Here is a 17,436-nt window from a genome sequence, read left to right as displayed (position 1 = left end):
AAGCCTGCTTCACATTCAGCAGCAGCAGACGTGTCTGCAACCTAATAAATACTGAAAATGTCTGTAAAAAAAGATCAAGAAGTTAATATTTCTAAAGGTAAATGGATAAACTAACAGCATTATGATGCTTTTACAGGTGGGGATGAGGCTGAGACTGTCTGTGGGGGGAAAATGGACGGAGCACACTGGTGTCTTGAACGAAATATCAGGATCATAGAGCGCTCAGTGAGTCTGTAGAGTGAAAACATTTGTGCACATTTATCTATGGGCATGCTGCAAGCATTTGTTGCAGTTTCCCAAAATATCCCTGAAGGCTGGTGTCAGAAGGGAACTATTTCCAATTGACTCCAATGTCAAAAAACAGATTATAACAAATGACTTTTATAAAGTACTCTGTTTTTTTTTCTTTTGATAAATTTTTTACACTTTTAAGCGTTTAGTTTTTGATTGGTTGGTGATGGACACATTCCCAGTGAGTGAGCAAGGCCAAGTGGCCCAATATTGTTTAAAATTGGGGAGAAATGCAGGCCCAGGATAAGTTTGTGCATGGTTTCCGCGGTGGCCCCACGTGAGCACTCATTGGACTGCCTCGCTACACTAGCTAGCCGCTCGGTGGAAGCTTAGCAAGCTAGCGAGCTCCGCTGCCTAAAGTCTGGTAGATTTAGCAAGCGCCGCCAGCAGGGTTCAGCAGAGCCAGCGGGGTCACTGCTCAGGTTGCGGGTCCCTGGCAGCAGAGCTGACTACGCTGTTCACCAAGCGGCTGGCTCACTAAACTGAGTGCCCATTAAGCCAATGTGGGCAAATGCAGGTGACCTTGCTGGCTGGGTTGCTGCAGAATTTCAAACTACACTTTGTCCCAAACAAATGCGATTTTCAGAGCATTGTTGAGATATGTGGAGCAAATTCCAGTCAGAATCAGAGAACTGAGTCCAGGGGGTATACAGTTTGTATTTAATTCTGCTTGCTAAGTTTATAAAAATTGGATTAAGAGTCTTTGCGATTTATTTACAAATTTTGTCTATTTACTGAAATCATCAGATCATCTTTTGATCCAATTTAAGTCTTCACATTGGTCTTTTCGTGATTATACAGTTTTAGCCAAAATTATAGAACTTGAGGAAACATCTAGGACATAGTCTGTTTTCGTCTGCTCCTGATTCAGTAAAAAAAAATCTCAGAAAGACAATTTTAAGCTTATTTTCTTTATATGTCCCCCATCATGACACCAAAAACACAATTTTCAATGAAGTGGGTCTTTAAATACAATACCAACAACCTACACACAAATAAAGTTGAGATTTAAATCCTGAAAAGCCGAGGTATTAGAGAAACTATAAATGTCCTTTAGGGTGTTCATTGCTTGTAAAGCAGAAATAAAGAGCTTAATTAGCAGCTGCTTGGTGGGACAGGCTTCGGTAACTCACTGGTACCTGGAAGGGTTCTGCTGGAGTTCCAGAGGCTGATGTGTTGTTTTCACTGAGAAGTGCAGATCACGGCGTTCCCGTCTGGAATGTGATATCCAGCTCTATCAAAGAGGGAAGAGACGTTTCCTCTTCCTGATTTGCATGGGTGCTGGCAAACACAATGCTGTGAGCACAATCCCATCGGCAGCTGTCATGAAATGCAGATCATGAATCTAATTATGGAGAATGAGGAGCGGACTTCGCGTCCGGGTTTGTTTGGACAACACTTTGTTCTGCAGCTCGCTCAAAGGCTTTTGTCTGCAGAAATCCTGCATGCAGATTAGGGACTGTAACCTCGGGATTGTGCACATGGAAAGAACAAACTTTAATGTGATATCCCTGAGTGCTTTTGTACCCTGAGACACAGCAGAAACGGTTGTCTTTTGATTTGCTGTAATAACTATTTTCACTTTGATGCTGAATTGGAACCGCATATGTATCAAAGACCAACAGAAGACAATATTCTATATGAAAAAGATAAATAAAAACTAGTGCAAAGAGGGAAAAGGAGATCAGTAAATAATGCTGCACAATTTGAGGAAAACATAGATATGCGATATTAGTGATCATTATCGCGATAACGATATGACTTGCGATACATGAACAAATGGCAGAACAAGAAAACAACTATTACATCATTTCAACTTCACTTCAAGAGTTTTATGTAAATGTAAGTCAACATAAATTATACAGCAAGTTATCTCAATAGGAGCTTGTATGTCACTAAAGAACAATTATCTACCTTTCTTGTAGGACTGGACAAAAAATCAATTAAGAACTATGTAGCAAGTGTGCACTTTGGCTTTTTTGAAAAACACAATTGTTTTTTGGTCAACGCATGAGTGTAAACATTTAAGGTTACCATTTATCACGATATAGACCGTCTTTTGTGATATGTGTATTGCACAAGCTTTATGAAATACATTTTCGATTTACAGTGCAGACCTAAAGTTTACATCAAAAATAAAACAAACAAACAAAGAAAACATTTTTACACCAGTTGTGTCCATAAAAAGAAAGAAAACACACACATATAGTACTTCTTGCAATAAACTTTTTACTCTTGGAAGTAAATGGGAAATTACTTCCTTTCGCCATCAGCCAGTGGTTTCGGTGGAACTTCACATTAAAATATTTCAAATAATTTTGCACACGAGAAAGTATAGGGATGTACTTTCCCTCATAAATGTTGACAGGTGCCCCACCCCCTTATTTCGACCAATCAAAATAAAATTGGAAGTTCCGCCCCCAATAAACCAGATCCTCCTGCACAGTAAATTGATATCTATTTGATGTCGATTTGATGATTTTGATATAAATTGATATCAAATTCACATCAAATTGATATCACAGGTGGCATGGTCTGATGGGGTGGGATTTATGTCCAAATGTTTCATTTTTTTTATTAAAATTTTTGGATGAAAAGTGCATTCTATACTCTCTCAGATGAAAGGAAAGGTGTTGCAAAAACTTGAACATGACAAACCAAAAACTAAACTAAAAGATGGGAAATAGAAAATAAAACTAAACCTCTGAACAAGGGAATGAAAACAAAGATGCTGGGAGAAAACTAAATAACAGAGTGCAGAAATAAAGCAATGCTACTAAATATGATTGAATTAAATAAAAAATAAATAAAACTTAACATAAAAGAGCAAAAAAAAGTAATTTTCCTTGTATACTGAGTATTCCTAATAAAGTTTCAAAAAATGTTTTAATGTTATTTTTTTAACCCCCAAACCATGTAATGCCTTAAGTTTATTTAATATGGGGTAAAGGTTAGAGGGTTACCTTCATCTTTATCATCCAGTTTTTGACTCTTATCTTATTCTCATTCCGCCACAGCATCTGTTTCAAATTTCCGTATCAGCAGTCCTGTTGGTCAATAACCATCTGACATCAGCAGATAGACCGGATTCCAGTTGTCTGCTGCACAGATGAGCCCCTAATTTTCAGGAAACCGCCCCCTCCTCCTCGCCATGTCGTCACCGTCGCGTCTTCTTGGTTGACATTCAACAGCTGTTCCCTCCATGCAAAAGTGTTTACATCTGGTGGCACTGTAAAGAGGGGAGGTGTCTTAAACTTTAGTCATGAAAAACTATATTTATTTATTTATTAAACTATATGTATTTAGTGGAAAAGTGAAACTTTTAGATGATTATTAACGAGATAAGGATCTGTGGAGATGGTTCTCTGTTTACTTGGATGCATAAGAGGTCGAAGGCGGGAGTTAACAGGATATTGTGGCCTGCATACCAGACACCATACCTTCGTTTCACTGCATTGCTAATTTAATCTCTGTTACTATGGCGCTGGAGCTGTGTGGCGCTCGGTCATTTGTGTGGTATCGCCCGAGGCACAAATATTACTCCCTCTGCAAACACAGATTTCCTTGTTTTCCATTTAATGAAATCCATTTCACACTGTGACATTGCATTTGTGTGTGACACTGGTGGCACTTAATTGAATTCCAGGAATGAAAGTGGGTGCAAGATGCACCTCTGTGTCTTTGATCTGGAAGAATTGCCGTTTTTTTTTTTTTTTTGCAGACTTTTATTTAGAAAGGGGGAAAAAATCACTTCCTTTCATGCGGTTCAGAGGAAGTCCTGGAACTTGAAACTGGTTGCAATGACAGTTTGAGGAAACCAAGCAGAAGTAGAAGATGGTTCTGAGTGAACACTGATCACAGTGGGAGGATGAGGAACTCATTATTCCGAGTCTGGGATAAAAAATTCCGGTCGGGACGCATCCTGGAGCTTTTAAAGAGCAGACGCCATTCTGCAACTCTGCCAGCTGACAAGCAAACGCTGCATCATGAAAACATCACAGGCCTCGGAGGAAGGTGTAGCTCAGCAGGAGGGAGCATCACTAAACCACGCGCCCCTGCTGATTCCGCCCGCCGATATTTCCCTGCGATCCGCTGTACACAAACACGTATGTTGGAACACGGGCTGGCCTCTGTGCATGTGATCATGAATGATAATGCTGCAGACCATAAATTAGCCGCAGCTCCGATTCCTCGTGCGCATCGGCGAGCTCGGCTCAAAGCAGGAATGCAAATGGTATTTCTCTGCATTAATCCCGCAGACGTGGCGATTGAATTGCAAATGCACTAAAGTAACTGTTTTTTTTTTTTTAATTCATCTGAATTCGGCGTCTCTCCTCCTGAGCTGGACTGGAGTAACACCCCCCACCCCCCATCTCTCACACCAGTGGAGCTTTAACACACTTTCACTCGAAATCAGTCAAAAAAAAAAAAATCCTTTCTAGTAGGCAACACCAAACCATCCATTTTCCTAACCTCCTAAATCCTTTTTTGGGGTTGTGTGGTTGCTGGAGCCTATCCTAGTTTATGTTAGGTTAAAGTAGGGGACACTCTAGATGTTGCAGGTATGTTGTAGGTCCACACAGCCACACACGTATTCACTCCTAGGAACAAACTAAAGTAATCAATTAACCTAAAAATGTTTTTAGACTGTGCAAGGAAACTATAGTTTCCAGACAAAACCCACGTATGCAATGGGGGAACATGCTAACTCCACATAGAAAGGACCCAGGCAGGATTCAAACCCTCCTCGCTGTGAGGCAAGAGTGCAAACCACTACACCTCAATATACGAAAAAAAAAACTTTGTTTACTTACTTGAAAAAATGTAAGCATTGAGCCTAAATCAAGTACCATATTTTCCGCACTATAAGGCACACTTAAGTCTTCGTTTTTTTCCAAAAAGTGACAGAGTGCGTTATGATCTGGATCATCTTATATATGAATTGTTTCTGTTTGTGATGTTGAATCCGTTTAGAAAGGCAAACAGTGCTCTGTGAAAGTGTCATTAATCTTTTCGAATAAGTTACAAGTTTGGGGGTTATTGTTAACATGCTAACCTGGCTACATGTAGTGGTGTCAGACTACGTTCCTTATGGGTCATAAAAAATCTGGGGAGTTAACCCAACCAAGGTTGGGTTGTTATTGTAAATATGTAATCCCGGCTAATGTAGTGGTGTCGGACTGTTTTTTTTTACATTTCCATCAAGGTTGGAAGTTAACGTAGTCACAGTAATGCCTCGTTCACTCGAATGTAGAAGAGCTGTGAAACGGTGTGAAACGGTGTGCAACCGGAGTGCGAACTGTATCCAGGGGTGAAAGTAGATTTTTTGTTATACTGTTACTTTGTAACAGTAAGTTTTGCCATGATCAGACACCTGAAACCACACCCCCGCTCGGTAGTCGGCGCACTACATTGATCTGTGTGTTTGTGTGTCCCAGTCTCTGTTTATGTGTGTGTTCATTTTCACCTCTACAATCTGATACAAAAAAATCCTTTGCAGTATTTTATTGTGAAAAATTGGTTATATTTTTAAATTACACCATATTTTCTCGTGTGTCTTGGCGTAACTTCCGTAAACGCGGATCATTTCCTACACAAGCAAAAAATAGACCAGACGCCAAAACAATCACTGAACGGCGCCACCCAGCTGCTTTGCTTCGCGTCTGGTGTGAACTACACCATAGGTTAACATTGAAACGGCCTCCGTTTCGCTGCTTTTCAGCACTTCTGCGTCTGGTGTGAACCTGATTTACCATTTGTTTTAGTGGGGTCAGTCTGTTTTTTTTTTTTTTGTTTTGCAGACAAGATTGAGTGCAATTATAAATATGCTAACGCAGGTAGCATTGTCAGTCTGTTTTTTTTTTTTTTTTTTTACATGTAACTAAGAAAGTAGGAAGTTCGCAGAGTCACAGCAACGAGTGTTTTCGCGGTATCTTACTGTTTTTTAAGTGTTGAAAACTAGGTTGGGAGTTCCACATATTGTAAAAGCTCTAACTCAGCTAACGCTTCTAACGTGACAAGTATGTACAGTAGCATTATTTACGCAATTTGTCAAACATTTTCGATGTTTTACTTTATTTATTTACTGTTGGGTTACCTACCATCATAAATGTTGCAGACTTCCCTGCATGTAAACTAGTTCAAACCTTTTATTTGAGGATCTAAAAACCATCCTTACATGAACCTACATTTCCCTGCTGGTGGTCTCCACTGTAGACACTTTACAAGCTGTAGATCGGTGTCTACTCGTGCTTCCATATGCAGAGCTGCAGCTATTTTAAGCAACATTCTGTCTGCGCATTACATAACAGCCGTGAAGGGAGGTAAGTGCTTCACTTAGATCTTATATCACCTATAGCAGATTGTGTGTGATTCAGTACAAGCAGATGAGGATTCTTACATATGTTGCCGCTGACAGCCTGGAATACTGTGGGTCTGCCGTGTCAAATGAGGCTCTTTGATGTTGGAAGGTCTCACCTGACTCTTTGAAGATCTTCGGTTGTATTAGAGGGAGCTCACGGAGTCATTCGCCTTTTTTGTTGTGACTGACATGTGCCACTGTTCCCTGATTTCACCTTTTTCCAGATGTGCAAAACTAGACTTTTTTATTTATTTTCAAAGAGATTCATCTTTTGATATTAACATTTCTGGGGGGAAAAAAAGTTAAAGAGTGACATATAATGAAAAATAATCTCTGTTTCTGAGACGTCTGTGAACTAAAACACTGAGAAAAGCTGAATCCTGTCTCCCTAAAGGGTTGACAGATTTTTTGTACTTTTGTCAGCCTGGCTTTGAGTCAAACACAAAATCAGAGGCAGAGAAGCTGCAGACAGCACTGACCTGTTGATGCTGTCCTGCCCCTTATCCCATTATCCAAATGAGAGGAGTCAGATTTTCAACCCTTTTTGCACTAAAGCTTCACCTCTGATGTAGTTAATACAATTAATACAAGTTTGCTGATATGAAACAGATGGGAGGAGCTAAACATGATTTTTTTTTTTTTTTAGTAAATTTTTTTAATAAACCTATTATAAAAAAGTTTTAGCCCTGGTGTAATTAACACAATAAATGTGGTCCAAAAGATTCTGAAGCGGAGAAAGTAGCCATACGTTGATGTGGAACACGTTAGAGTTGAAAAGTTTCTTCGTAGTTAGCGTATTTCAATAGATTTTGCTGCAGAGAAAAGCAACTTAAATGCAACACTTAAATGCTGTAAAGTGCGATTAGCCAAATCCAACAGATTCTGACGCGGAGAAAAGCAGCTTTATGGTGATATGCAACATTTCACATTTGTTAAGTGTTTATGCAATTAGCGTATTTCAACAAATTTCCATTAATCAATTGAAATTACTTTAATTGCGAAAATAGTAGTTACAGTATTTTGGGGGTGCCAGTTCTTTACTGAGTCCTGCAACATCTCCAGGATTAAGGGGTTAGCAGCATATCTTTCATCCATCCATCCACCTTGTAGCCCCTTGTAGTTTGCTGAAACAATAAGAACATTTTTTTCAGAACAACTTTGTTTTTTAAGTTAAAAGAAATGCGAAATCCAATGCTAATAGACTTTTGATGTCCTTCAACTTCATATTGTTTTATTCAGAGACACAAGTTTACATTTTCTGAATCACTTTAGTCATTTTTTTAACATGTAATATTTATATCATGTGAATCCATCAATCTAATTTCTGAGCCTGCTTTGTCCTTTTAGGAGTCACGACAGATCATCCCGGACAGATCGCCAGTCTGTTGTAAAGCATGCAATCGCAACTAGAGACTTTAATCAGCAGTGACCTTACGAGCCATGTTTTTGAACAGTCACACATGTAAGAGGAGTGCTGTGAGGTCTTCTGGCTGTCAGGAAAGAGTGTTGACCACTACACCACCATGGAGCTCAGTACATAAATCCTAGAATGAAAGTAAACTTGTGTAAACTCATAACATCACACACCAGAGTTGCTGGTTAGCCTCCAATGTGCTCCTGCTTTTTTTACTGGACACTTCTTAAACTTTAACTCAACAAAATGTTGATTTTCAAAGACAAGCTTGATCAGCTGTCAAAAGATTTGCTTGAATCTGCTCTGACAGAAATTTAGTTCTGCATATTTCTTCCATTTTAAAACCCTGAGGTCCAGAGATGTAGTTCTGTTTTTCGTGCACACTGTGACCCAGAAGTGACTATAAACACAAGAATACTCACATAGCGGGTGAATCATCTATTGTCTCTAAGGAAAGACAAAAAAAAAAAAGTCTACGACGTTTTATTTGAAAATCATACATTTCCTATGTGTTGATTTTGATATTTGTATTTTGATGTAGGTTTTAATGATGTAATGTATTTTTAGATTTTATGTAAAGACGCATGTATTCTTTCAATGTGGACCCCAAGTAGAGTAGTCTCATCTTTGGTTAAGACTTAGGGGGATCCTTAAATAAATAAATGTTTAAATAAAATCGAGAACCATTCCATATATATATATAAATTTACATGTTATAAATGATGAAACGTGATATTGGCAGGTTTTAAATGAACCTTTGCAATTAAAAAAAGCTTTTACATATGCATATTATTCACACATCAGTTGTAAAAGAACATATGATATGAAAGAAATTATGTGAATTGCAAAAAAAATAAAAACTGGGGCCAATTGCCATGCACAGGTGCTGCTTTTTCTAAATTGAAGCTATTGTTTTACAATGTAGAATGTCTTCAAATATTTGTTGTTGTAGTAACTCTTCAAAAGTAGGCCAAGAAGCACAAGCAGAGCTGTAAAAGTAATATTTAAAAATGTAAAATAAGAATACATATATATATATATATATATATTCATTCATTTTCCTGACCGCTTTGTCCCTTTCGGGGTCGCGAGGATGCCGGAGCCTAACCCGGTTGCTGATGGGCGAAGGCGGGGTTCACCCTGGACAGGCCGCCAGTCTATCGCAGGGCTATATATATATATATTATATATTATATATACACGCATATGCATATACATACATACATATATATGTGTACATATAATATTTATATATATATATATATATATATATATATATATATATATATATATATATACAGTAAATATACAGATAGATAGATAGATAGATAGATAGATAGATAGATAGATAGATGTGTGTGTATGTACTCTGAAAATTAGTGCCCACTAACTTACATTGGTTTGTCTATTTTAGAATAAAAGGTGGTTAAGTCGGTGCCCAATGGCTCCCCGCACCCCACTAAAGCAGATGCAAGGATCTAACGCTATTCCTTGGGAGCCATATTTCCACACGTCTGCAGATGGCCTCCAGAGGTTGAGTTCATCTGTGCGGTGGCGTATAAAAAGCAAGAAAATGCCATGAAGTGAATGAAGCGGCGCTGCAGCCAGAGCTGCAACTTTCCTTCAATAGACACTTAAAAAGCTCTCGTGTCTTCCCAGATGATTTGATTCCATACTTGGCAGCTTTTATCACCTCTAACTAGACAATATCCCCCTAATGGCCTCCGTCTTATGGTTTAACTCGTCATCTACATAAACTTACACTCCTGCCTCATTTTTTTTCTCCCCCTCCTCTTATTTGATTTTATATCAGCATGGCAATAAATCCATTGCTTGCTTTGGCTGGATGAAGACAAATTCCTATGGAAAGTCACGTGTATGGCATGCGTCTCACATCAGGGCCTCTTGAGAGGACTGTTGGAAAAAAAGGAGGAAGGCATAAAACTTACATCCAAAGGTATGAATTCAAGAGGATTTTAAATGTACTTGTGATTAAACACAGAAAAATAGTTACGAATCAGGAGTTATATATATATATATATATATATATATGCATACATAAATATATACATACATACATATATACATACATATGTACATTCATACATATACTGTATATATATATATATATATATATATATATATATATATATATATATATATATATATATATATATATATATATATATAGTATCATATTCAATGGTCAATGTTTGACCAGAAATGTGTTTATTAACTAGACACTACCGTCACATGTGGGAGAAGGTAACTTCAAGTTTTAACCTCATCGCATCATCATTGACTGTAAATCTTACTTTTGATGCATGGAAGACACAAATGGTTTTCTAGAGATCAATACATACTGTATGCATCTGTAAGCACGTCTCCATGTCTGGGTTCACAAGATTTTTTTTGTCTTTATTTTTTAAGGCCGCCTTTACCTTTTATTCTGTAGGAGCAGTGTCTCAATGACGGCGCTTTCAGCGGTACTTCCATGTCTCTGTAACCCAGGTTGATGACTTGCCAAGGAAAGAAAAACACAAAACCAAGAATGATGATGTCTTGATACAAATAAGAAAGATATAATAAAGTTCAGGAGAAAGATCAGATTCTTCTCCATGTTTGTTTTAGACAGTGTGTCTTCTTCTGCATTGCTGTCAGTAAATACTGATCCACACACCGATAGTGCTCACTACAGGTAGTTAGTAGGAAATAACTGCTACAGGGCCGGTTATAGTGGGAAAATAACAAATATAAGTGCTAATATTTATTTTTTAAAAGTCACATATAAGTCGCTCCTGAGTATAAGCCACACATCTAGCCAAACTGTGCAAAACAGGTGACCTATACTCCGAAAAATATGGTTATTGCAGACTAGAAGGGTAAGATCATGGAGCTTTTTTTGGACTGTGACTCTAAAAAGAAAGCTGAGTGTTGTCTAACCTGATGCTCTGTTTCACAAAACCATCTGGAAAAAGAGGACCACTCTTAAAAATAATGGCCTCTCAAGGCTGTTAGTGAAGCTCAAACTTAAATTAAGACTTTTTGTCCATTTTTTTCATTTTGTTTTGTTTACCATTGAATTGAATTGAATTGAATTAGAGACGCAGAGAATGACAGGATTAAATGTGAAAACTTCCATCCATCAGAACTTTAGTTCTTTGTCTTCTGGACACAGAAAATAAATTTCTCTGTTGGTAAAAACTTTAAAAAAACACTAAATGTGAATTTTTTTTTTTTAACTAACTTTTTCCTAAATCATACAAATTGTTATTATTAACCACAGAAAGTTGTGTGATGAGTTTAATATTTGCAGTTATAAGAAATCACGATTAATCACAGAGTTGCACGATTAAATCCAAACAAAAATGTTAATAGTTGGTCAGCACAAACTTTTTGCATAACCATAACAAAAAAATAGAGTTAAGCAGATTTGTGTTCTTTGCTGAACTTTAACAAAGGAAACAGTTAATTTGATGCTGTGGTTGGTGTCCAGATGTAACTAGTGACTCACTCCTCCCTGTAAATTTTTCAAATGCCTCTTTAGGTTTTGACCACACTTTGCTACAGCTAGCGTTCCAACAGCGTTTGTGGAGGCATCCATCTTTGTGTTTTCTCACCACGGCTGTAAAGATAGGTAATCAGTCCACTTTTAGGCAAGTCTGTCGAAGTTTTCTAGGAACACGGTCTAAATTCCCCTCACCGTGTGACAAGGGAAAAACAGTCATTTGTGTGGGATGGCCTCAGGATCAAACATCACACCTTGTTGTTTTCTGCTTCATAAAATCAATTTCTTATGTTAACATAAGTGACATGTCATTAACATTACTGATGTGCAGCGGTGGCATCGGCTAATTGAATTTCAGGAAGGAAATTGGCGGGAGCTTGACCTTGTTTCCTTTGATCTTGTAAAACTGTACTTTTGTTGCCACAGTCACCTTCTACAGACTCCAGCGTGGATTCAAACTGTTGAAAATGTCTCCAATTACGTTTTCTGACACTTTTGAGGAGCTAAAGGTAGTTAAAAAGACATAATAAATTCATAGGCAGGAAAAAATATATCCATGTGATCCTGAAGCTGCATGAACATTATCCAAATCCGAATTGCTTCCCTATCCCTACGGCTTCTCCCTATTGTTCCAACTGTATTGGCATTTGAATCCAAAAGTATTTTTTCAAGGTATGGTGACCCACATGCATTTCTCCACGTGGGTATGCTGTGAAGCACACAAGTTTACATTCAAATGCAAGTATTGTATTAACCAATGTGACACTTGAATATTTTTTTTGTTTTTTCATGACTTTTAAAAGTTTTAAAATCGGTATTTTCTGCGATCTGGTAGCTATGTGCTAACGTAGACGAGATGTGACATTATGGGACATTGTAGCATCATCAGGCGGCAGCAATGTCCGAATTTGAAGACACTGTTTTTTCCATATCTCTCTGTAGCAATATAGGGAGAAGCCGCAGGTGTTGGGATTTGACCAAAGCCTTCATAAAAGGAGGTGATTTGGTGCTTGAACCAGTGCAGATGATGACAATGGAATACTCAATTGTCATGTCAAATTCAATTGTCACGCCTGTGATAACTGTATTGGGAAGTATTTGTTAGGATAATGCAAGCTTCAGTCTCTTATGATATGCTAGCGATGCTGTCGTATGGTACACCCACGCCATACTAGGCATACGTGTTAGCAAGCATGCTGTTCAAAGAATGTAAAATGTACTTATTTAGATTTAGCTTTAGTAAAAAATGCATTTTTCTAGAATCCAGATGCTAAAATTTGATATGAACTTATCCTCACACAAGTTATCAAATGCTAAACTGTCTGTAAACTTTTTAACGCCTGTGTTTTTAGTAGTGTTCTGATTAACAAATGTGTTGAACTTCTTGGTTTGCTTAAATAATAGGAGGGCTAATGTATTTTGAAATCTTACAAACTAAATATTTTGCTTTCAGTTAATTTCATGGGAAACTGGGATTGTCAAAACTAATTAGTAGCTATTGTTGATTTAGTGTTACTTGTTGATTCTGAAGTCTAGTTTTTGATGTTGATCGTATAGCTAACATTGCAAGCACACACGTTCCTTAGCTAGCTCATGTTTACGGTTTATAAAAACAGGAATTAGCATGCAGGAAGTTTGAGTATAAAGATCTGATGTTGGGTTTTTTAATGCTAAAAAGCTTAATCAGGTCTATTGAAATTTATCAATGATATTTTTAGCAAGTTCATCAAGTTCGGCTGCTTCTAAAAGACTCGATACATTACAAGATATGGATTTGTTTTTATAAACATAAGTCTTGTACAAACCATGTGTTGGTTTAAACTTGAAATTGATTTTCTTTTTATTTTTTATATAAAAGAGTGTTCTGCTGTGTATGTCAAAGGCAGCTTTTTTTATGTAGGAGCTTTCATCGCAAGAACGCATAGCATGTTTTTAAGTCTGCACAACACTTTAAAGTGGCTCTTAAAGCCAGAACTAATTACTTTCATTATGTTTAGCATGGTAATATTGTATAGGGAAAAAAAAGATTTGCTTCTTTAAGTGTATCGATCAGATTTCCTCAGGCCTTCATGTATGGTATTTTCAACACTGTACGGCACACTTAAAAACCGTTTTTTTTTTTGTTTTGTTTTGTTTTTTAATGAACAGTGTGCCTTTTAATCCGGTGCACCTTATAGATATATCCTGGTTGTGCTTAGTGATGTCAAAGAAACTGACAGGCATGTAAAATGACATCCTTTTTTTTTTTCCTTTTCAAGTTACAAACAGTTTTAAGTGCTATTGTAAATATGCTAACAAACGTAATGTGTTGGAATTCATTTTTGTGTGTCACTTAAAAAGGTTGGGAGTTAGCTTAGCCACAGTAACATTTATTTTTGCAGGGTTTAGTCTGTTTTGTTACTTGTTGCAAACATGGTTGGGAGTTGACATATAGTGATATCAGAGGTGGTTTCTTTTTGTGTTACTAACAAGGTAGTAATTCTTAGGGTGGGTGGGCAGCAGCGTTTGTCTTAGCGGTATCGCCTGTTTTTTAGCGTGTTGCAAACAAGATTGGGTGTTACTGATGTACTGACTCTTGTCTAGTTCTGTGCAGCTTATATGCTGTATGACATAAGTTTAAAAATAGACCATTTGTTGGCGGTGCGTCTCATGTGAGAAAAATACAGCCAAGATCTGACTTTATGAGTTCCAAATTGTACAAGAACACTCTGGATTTTACATATTAATGTGATTAATTTCAATTAAAAGTTCAGGCTTAAAAAACAAAAACTGGAGTTAGGCTGGCTGGTGTTACTTTTTCAAACAGACCAAAACAACTGAGACAAAATGAAAAACCTCCAGCTGTGCAAAGAGCAGCGCGAACCGGCAACACTTGTCGTAGATGTCCCTCTGCGTGCACTGGAGAGTACAGGGGGGTATCAAACCTCGCCTTGGGCTATAACCTTTGTTCTCTGATATCAAACCCATGCAGCTGCGCTGCCCGGGATCAAAATCTGAAAGGGAACATTGATATTCACACAAAATAGCTGCGGTTGCCTTTGAAAAAAAAAGTCCTTTCCATGTAAGACCGTCCGTCTTTATTTCACATGCACAACGTTAGTACAAACTATCACAGAGGAAGACAGTGGGGGAATTCAATCAATGCTTACTTTGAAATCCACCCGAGTTATAAACTCCGCTTTGCCTCCGTACGACTGATCTGATGGTGATCTGGTATGTCTGTGATGGAAGTGGGGTTTGTGCATGGAGCGTGCGCTGCAGTAAATCGCAGCAGCAGATTCCTCCCATGGGGAAACGAGGATGAGCCGATGGGAGAATGAAGGAAGGAGCTGAGAGGCTGACTGAAACATTATTTAGACGATGTTCCTCTTCTTGTTTTTCCCTTTTTTTTGTTCATCTTTTTTCTAAAATCCAGTGGCACCAGTAGGAGCTGAGATAATTCACCGGGGCTTTCCACCTTCCTTCTCTTTGGCTCTTTAGCATCAAAGGTCCCGGAGTCCTCCAGTGGAATTACACGCACCTTGACTCCAGAGCCCCCAACATTTATGAATCAAATATTTGATTTTGAGGGTCCCCCTTCTGGCTGTGGCCTGCTGCCACCTGAACAAAGGAAAGGTCACGGTGAATCCAGCTTATCAAGGAGACTGTCCAGTGGCAGTTCTTTGAGGAAGGGGGAGCACAGTCAGAAGACGGAAAATAGATGGGGAGAAAAGAGAGGCTATGGGGGAATTGGTGGAGGTTCGTTCCGCAAAGCTGTCACCCCCCCAACATATTGTGCTTTGATGGGCTGGCTTTCATTTTTACTGCTGCTTTCTTTGCTGTGCAGAAGCGGTATTAAAGTCTTCAATCTTTAGCCTGATATTACAGGACTCACAGCAGATTGTGGTAAACAGAACTGCGCCTTCCTGGGCACTTCCTGTCGGAACATCTGCTGCAGCATCACGCAGTGACAAAAGCAGCATAATTACAATGCACTACCCAGAACCTGCGCGGGACCTCATGGGGTTCTGAGAGTCGCTTTGGCAGGCGAACAGTCGTTTTGGAGAATAGGGGGTTGAGTGTGTGTGTGTGTGTAGCTGTGCATGCCGGTGTGCGTCTGTGTTTTCCGGAGATGCAAAATCACAGGTCGGCTTGTTGGGCATAGAATTACGACACAGTGTTTAGCATTCAAGCGGAGTGAGTCATGTCGAGGCACGCGCGATGCATCTGCCCTGGTGTACAGCACATACTGTACCACACGGCGATGACAGCAGGTAGGAAGTTTACTCAGTCACCTGTAAAGTATGGCATTGCACAGGTTTGAGATGTTGCAGACATGACTCTTGCAAAAGACTTTTTCCCAAATGTTGAAATCCCCCATTTTCACCATGTTGACACACCAAAGCCGCTCTCTACCTGTTTACACTCACCAAGTTGCAGCAACAGCTTTACGCACTTTGATGTGTTTCAGCACAATAAAATGTTAGCACATTTTGAGTTTGTTGAAACTAAAAGTCAGGTCCTCCCATTCAATCCATTACGTTTGTGTTGACACCTCACTGAAAGCATGACTGTTGAAAAAAAGAATATGAAATATGTGCAAAAGTATTAAAAATAATTGACTTAGGTTCTATGAACAGGAGAAGTATCTAAATTCAGCTGAATTTATTTAGTTTTATTTAACTGTAAAGTTGAAACCAAATAAAGAGATACAATTTTTTACACAAAAAAGGTGCATTGAATTATAAGGTGCTCTGTCAATGAACAGTCTATTTTAAGTTACATCAAACTATCAGGCTCATTAAGCAAAACAAATGAAATTTGTCAGCCATCCATCCATTCCATCCATTTTCTTGACCCCTTCTTCCCTTTCGGGGTCGCGGGGGTGCCGGAGCCTAACCCAGCTACTGATGGGCGAGGGCGGGGTACACCCTGGACAGGTCGCCAGTCTGTCGCAGGGCCTCAATCACACACCCATTCACTCACACATTCACACCTAGGGGCAATTTAGAGTCACCAATCAACCTATGAAGCATGTTTTTGGACGGTGGGAGGAAGCCGGAGTCCCCGGTGAAAACCCACGCATGCACGGGGAGAACATGCAAACTCCACACAGAAAGGTCCCAGCCGGGAGTCAAACCGGGGCCTTCTCGCTGTGAGGCGAGAGCGCTAACCACTGCGCCACCGTGCAGCCCATTTGTCAGCCAAACTTTATGAAATGCGTTTACAGTTACTCAGGAACTTATTTGCATTACACACGTTAACCACATTTGAAGCTTTCGCCACGTTAGCATATTTACTATACCCACAACTCCCAACCTGGTTTCCAACACGCAAAAAAACAGACAAATACTGCTAAAACAGACATTACTGCGACTATGCTAACTCCCAACCTTGTTAGCAACACATAAAATAAAAAATAAAAAAACAGTCTGACACCAATACACATTAGCTAACTTTTTAACATTACTATATCAAAATGATACAAGTTAGAAATAAGCGTAAGATAACATGGGGCCATCAATTGCAGTAAAATAAAATGATCTGGAGGGCCAGATTTAATTTGACATCTGTTCTATAGCGTTACAACAGTTAGGGCATAATTTGCTGCATGCTGTGATGTTTTCTTTGTGTTGGAAAACTCTTCTTTGATTGATAAGTTTAAGCCATTCAATCTGTGCTTAGCTGACAAATTCAAACACATATAAGGCTCCAATCTGAGGAATAATCCAAGTGTTAGTCATGATCAGTGACACACCAATGCTGTAACGAAGCAAGAGGGTTGGAACTCTCACGCCTTTGTAACACAGCACTACATTGCCATCGTTGCTCAACCCGGCGTTGGCTTGAGTCAGCCAGCCTCAGTGCACCGTGCATGACTGC

The 17,436-nt window shown here is 38.8% G+C and overlaps 1 long non-coding RNA gene across 1 annotated transcript; it reads right to left on the bottom strand.

Annotated features, from left to right (window-relative positions):
• Positions 1 to 6,145: 6,145 nt before the first annotated feature.
• On the bottom strand, positions 6,146 to 9,083 carry LOC118600278. The gene is made up of 2 exons (XR_004949902.1): positions 8,175 to 9,083; positions 6,146 to 7,854 (listed from the first exon to the last, which is right to left on the bottom strand). It is a non-coding gene; the product is annotated as an uncharacterized LOC118600278 (long non-coding RNA).
• Between the last annotated feature and the right edge of the window lie 8,353 nt (positions 9,084 to 17,436).

The sequence above is a fragment of the Oryzias melastigma genome, linkage group LG20 (assembly GCF_002922805.2).
Source record: "Oryzias melastigma strain HK-1 linkage group LG20, ASM292280v2, whole genome shotgun sequence".
Lineage (NCBI taxonomy): Eukaryota > Metazoa > Chordata > Actinopteri > Beloniformes > Adrianichthyidae > Oryzias > Oryzias melastigma.
Note: the sequence above shows the minus strand (reverse complement) of the source record. Positions and strands in the feature narration are given on the sequence as shown.